The sequence below is a fragment of the Rattus norvegicus genome, chromosome 9, assembly GCF_021556685.1.
Source record: "Rattus norvegicus strain SHRSP/BbbUtx chromosome 9, alternate assembly SHRSP_T2T, whole genome shotgun sequence".
In the NCBI taxonomy this organism is placed as follows: domain Eukaryota; kingdom Metazoa; phylum Chordata; class Mammalia; order Rodentia; family Muridae; genus Rattus; species Rattus norvegicus.
In genome coordinates this window covers 20,103,283-20,109,282 of record NC_141542.1, presented here as the reverse complement: position 1 = coordinate 20,109,282, position 6,000 = coordinate 20,103,283, and positions in this window count along the sequence as shown.

Sequence of the window (6,000 nt, the reverse complement as noted above, 5' to 3'; positions counted from 1 at the left end):
GAGCCAGGGAGAGAGCATGAGGAGAGCATGTGAGAATGAGTGAGGAGAGAATGTGAGGTGTGTATGAAGATTGTGTGTGTGCGTGACAGGAGAGTGCATGTGGTGTGTGTGAGATATGTATGAGGTGTGTATGAAGATTGTGTGTGCGTGACAGGAGAGTGCATGTGGTGAGTGTGAGATATGTGTGAGGTGTGTATGAAGAGTGTTTGTGTAAGTGACAGGAGAGTGCATGTGGTGTGTGTGAGATATGTATGAGGTGTGTATGAAGATTGTGTGTGTGCGTGACAGGAGAGTGCATGTGGTGTTTGTGCGATATGTGTGAGGTGTGTATGAAGACTGTGTGTGTGCGTGACAGGAGAGTGCATGTGGTGTGTGTGAGATATGTATGAGGTGTGTATGAAGATTGTGTGTGTGCGTGACAGGAGAGTGCATGTGGTGTGTGTGAGATATGTATGAGGTGTGTATGAAGACTGTGTGTGTGCGTGACAGGAGAGTGCATGTGGTATGTGTGAGATATGTATGAGGTGTGTATGAAGAGTGTGTGTGAGAATGAAAGGGTAATGAACAGACGTGTGCATGATCGTGGGAGTATGAGAAAAGAAAATTGCAATTAAAAAGGCAGAGTGCACAAAAGAATGTTAAGTGTGTGTAGCCACAAAATGTGTGTGTGTGTGTGTGTGTGAGAGAGAGAGAGAGAGAGAGACAGAGAGAGAGACAGAGAGAAAGAGAGAGAGAGAGAGAGAGAGAGAGAGAGAGAGAGAGAGAGAGAGAATGACTTTAAGCCTTGAAGTTGCCTGTCAGTTTGTACCCAAAGAGTAGTCTGTGGATATGTATTATGCGCCTTCCAGATATTCCTGCTTCCAGGTGAGAACTCTGATCCTGTGACAGAGGCCAGGAAAGTCTGACAGAATGGCTGTAGTTCTGTAGAACATGTGAAGAGTAAATGAGAGAGAGCATGAGGGAGTGAATGAGAGAGTAAATCACAGAGCAAATGTAAGAACAAATGTGAGAGCCAGGGAGAGAGCATGAGAGGAGAATGTGAAAATGAGGAGAGAATGTGAGGTGTGTATGAAGATTGTGTGTGTGCGTGACAGGAGAGTGCATGTGGTGTGTGTGAGATATGTGTGAGGTGTGTATGAAGAGTGTGTGTGAGAATGAAAGGGTAATGAACAGACGTGTGCATGATTGTGGGAGTTTGAGAAAAGAAAACTGCAATAAAAAAGGCAGAGTGCACAAAAGAATGCAGAGTGTGTGCAGCCTCAAGCTGAGAGAGAGAGAGAGAGAGAGAGAGAGAGAGAGAGAGAGAGAGAGAGAGAGAGAGAATAACTTTAAGCCTTGAAGTTGCCTGTCAGTTTGTACCCAAAGTGTCGTCTGTGGATATGTATTATGTGCCTTCCAGATATTCCTGCTTCCAGGTGAGAACTCTGATCCTGTGAGAGGCCAGGAAAGTCTGACAGAATGGCTGCAACCCTGAGGGCAGAGGATAAAATATTTGGCTTAGACCTCCTAATTTATCTTTTCACCTGAAGCCTTATTATTAAATTTTCTTACTGGAATAGGACTACGATCCTGGTGAGGGTCTTCTCTCTTGGATACTTAATCATTTCTTCGTTGTCACAGACTGTTTGAGCTTACTCCAGTCACTGGGAGTTTTTCACACCTTCAAATTTGCTGAACTTTTCAGATTTCTAACATTTGTGGCAAACTGAGTGACAAAAGCAATGAATGTTGAGCACTTCACTGGGGTCCAGTGCATATGGAGCTACGGGTGTATGGATATGTTAAGTCCCTAGGAGTTACTCTAAGAAAGTAGGACTGTGCTCTTAGGACCCCTGCGTGACCTCACTTCACTTTGCCAGCTTTGTGGGCTTCTACACTGCTGGTCTGAGGAGAACTGAAAACTAATGAAATAGATGTGTAGCCTCCCATTACCTTTGTCATTGTTAGGATATTAGTAGGAGAGGTTTGATTGAAATATACTCTCAAAAATATTAACAAAACCACTGCCTCTTGTGTACCATCTGGATGAAGTACCAAGTTCACAGACAGTTCTTCACAAACTTCTCAAAGCCAGCAAACTGGAGCATGAAGAAAGCCAAGTCCAAGGCATTCAAAACCAGCATCCTCAACAAGGCCCCCAGGAAAGACTTTGGTAAAATACGGGAGGTACTGAGACAGTTGGCCCTCATACACTCAGAGAAGACTGTGCCAGGAGAATTGGGGAAGGATTGTGGGAGAGAGTTATTAAGTATCAGTAGTCAGTGAGCAGAACGTAAAGTGAAAAAGAAAAAATATATAAATAGAAATAAAATAAAGGTCTTTAACAAAATGGGACACAATGTATTGCTGAACTAACTCTACCGTGTTTACACTTGCACATGCTTTAACATCTAGAGAGACTAGATGTGATAAAGTAGGATGCCCTTGTCGTTTACATATACTATGTACACTGCAAAGATAAATGAAGTGGATAACATGCAGATCACAGATCCATTGTTCCCTCACATCTATGTGGCTCTGCTTCCCTTTATCAGGACTGTGGAGGCCTCTGCTCATCCAGGTCTCAGTGCTCAAGCAAAATGCAGTCCCATATGATCTCTGGCCAAGTGCTCTTGTGTTCCCAAAATTACTCTGCCTCAGGCTGCAGAGGCACTGAAGGGTCAGCCTTCACCTTCAAGGTGCAAGACTCTTTCAGTCTTTCCAGGCTCTCTGTTACTCAACTGAAGGTTTCAGCAGAGGCCTTTCATCTCAATAACAGAAGCTTACCTAATCCAAAACATTGGGAAGCCATCCTACACTCCTGAATGCCTGCTTACCTGAGACCAACCAACATAGCACTCTTCTTTATGCCTGTTTCCCTGATTTGAAAGTAAATATTGTGTTCATCTGTGGCATTGGTGGTAAGAATAAAATCCTTAACATGAATAAGAGGACCATGCAGAGCATGGCTTTACATTCTATATACAAATTGAATAGCTAGAGGGAATTACCAAAGAAAACAATAAGAATCCTAACATCAATTACAGAAATTATGAAATGAAATTAAACAAAAACAAAAGCAAAAACAAAAATACCTTGTGGGTGCTGGTATTAAAGGCATGTATTAACTCTGACCAGCTTTTAGGTATTTCCAATAAAAAGCAAACAAACAAACAAACAGCCTTATTACACTTGCAGCAGGTGCAGGAGAGAAAGCTGGGAGATATCCTGTGCTGCTGCCCCCATTCTGTGATTCTGCAGCAACAACTTCCTTGGGAATAGGAACCTGTATGCAGTGGGATCCCTTGCTGGACCTGTCATCTCAAAAATGGGGACTTCTCTAATCCAAAACCTTGGAATCCAGTTTACTTCAGGCCAGGAACGAAGTCAGCCATCATTAGGGAAAGAGTAAGGGAAAAATTACATAGGAAAAAATATGTGCCTTAATCAGAAAAGATCCTCAACTTCTAAGGCCTCCACAATCTCCACCCCTCTCTTCTGAGCTGTGCATAGAGATGTTGTATAACTCCAGATGGTAGGAAAAGGCAGAGTTCTTCCCAGAAAAGTCATACATGATTTTCACCCTGATATCTGTGTGGTGAGGTGGCATCATATCACAGAGTCAGCTCACCCAGGATAAGAACACAGAAGCCACAGATGACAATGCCAAATGGACTCCCTCCTGAACGTATGGACCCATTAAAATTGAGGTTTAGCCTAACCTTAGGCCATTCCACTCCCTGCCCATCCTCCTGATTTTTATGTTTGCTATGAGCAAAAGATCAGAGTGGAGCCCCAAATATCCTCATGATAGCACTTGGAAATTCAGGAAGAATGATAATGGAGAAGGGATGGCTATGTGGTTACAATGTGGTAACTGGGTTCTGACCAGGAACCTCGTCCTTAGCCAATGGAGACTTTAAGGCCGGGCCTCCTGCTTGTTCCAGTGCAGGCTAAGACTTCAGGGTCAGGCCAGCTCCTGACCCCCACACAGGGCTGCCTGCATGCCCTTGTGACTGCATTAGAGCCAGAGTGCTCTCCGCCCCATCCTCTTCTCTCCTCTTTGTCACAGCCATGGTCCCCAAGAGCACTTGTCAAACACCTTTATACATCTATTTCAATCTCAAAGTCAGATTCCCAGAGAATCAATCCCCATAGCTGACCATAAATGAGTATTCTTTGTGTGTGTGTATATATAATGTTGTAGAACACAGAATAGGGATTCTTGGTGAAAGCTTCGTGGACATGTGTCTTTGCACTGGGATCTTTCCACATGACTTAGATATCCTTGCCATGAGGTCATTACCAGTCACCTTGCCATTTCAGTTTCGTTTTTCTTTTGGATGCTAAAGCTGTTTGATGTAAGATCCAAGGCTGAACTTCCATACTGGGCTATGGTTCCAGACTTGCTTTACAGCCATATGGCCCTCGGGTTGTTTCCTTTTGATCCTAGAGGTTGATTAATATTTCCAGCAAGGCTTCCAGTACTTGATAGGTACATGCTGTCACAGCAGAGTTATACAGAATTCATATGCTGGTCTTCCTCTGATGGTGCTTACCTTTACCAAGTTCTCAAACAGGGCAGCGCTTAGAAAAAACAACCCTGCAGGCAAAGAAATCATATATGTGGGTCTACCCCTGGCTCCTTGAGAAATGAAAGAGGAATATGGTCTTGGCTTACTGGAAGTCTTATCCCAAGTCTAGGGAAGGGGACTCCCAGAGAGCACTAAGCCTTCTCCTCATCCATCATAGTCTGTATAGCCTGTGGCTTTCATTTGGTCAGTGTGGTGACCTTAAAATGTTCTAGGTATTTCTGCCATGTTCAATCTATACCTAGACATGACCTCAGGTGTACAGTCACATTGGAAATATAAAAAGCCTTGCATCTGAATTGTGAAAATCAATGTGTTTTATATTTAAAATACCACAATAATTGAGTGGCCATTGCTACAGTAAATATTATTATGGGGTTTCTCCCCCACCTTAGATCATTTAGTTCCCAAATAAAAGACACAAAACTTTTAGATTTAGAATAAGCCTTAAAGAACTAGAGCTGGACAGACATCAACCCTCTGTGCTATTTTTTCTGCTTCCCTGTCCATAACCCCGAGGTATTGCCTGCCATGCTCTGCCTGGGTCACTCCTGTTCTGACAGGCTGCCCCTCATGGTAATACACTCACGATCCACCTACCCTATGGAGTGCTGTCTCCTTCCTTCTCCTCCATGTCTTTTACCTCTCCTTGTGGACCCTGCCTGAGCCCCCAGGCCCAGGGAAACTTTGCTCTGTCCCCTCTCTTCTGCCCAGCCCATGTTGTAGGGATTTTATTAACCAATCAGGGATAACTTAGGAGGCAAAAAAAAAAAAAAGAAAGAAAGAAAGAAAGAAAGAAAGAAAGAAAGAAAGAAAGAAAGAAAGAAAACCTGGTATACATGAGGATCTCCTTGTCTTGGAGCAACCAGACCTTAGGGTACAGAATTTACCATTTGAATGTACAGCAGCAGCAGACACATTATAGGCCGATCTACTTTGTAGTTGGACTCAAAGCTTGGCTCTCACACCCATTGGATGTTCAACCGTGGAGAAGTTATTTTACCTTTGTGTGACTCAATTCCCTTATCTGCACAGTGAGGATGATAACGAGTGTTAATTCACAGAGTTGTCTTGGGGACTGATGAGTTAATATATCTAGTATTTAAACATTAAACATCATCTACTTTGCATAATTAATAAAAGTCTGTGGAAAGGGCAAAGTAATAAAGCCAGAAGAACATTTGATTTGGAAATGGGGCCATACAACTACCTCTAATAACAAATTGAGAATCAGGGAATGGTGGAAGACCAAGGCCAAAGAATTGGGAAATCAAGGCCAGCCTGGGCTGCATAATAAGATCGTATCTCAAAATATCAAGACAAGTCATGGTCGTAGTAATAATAAATCAAGAAATAGCCATTGTAAAGAATTTACAAAAAGCAAAGCAGTGGAGCAGAGTGGACGCTGTGTGTCAAATCCCTCTGCTGT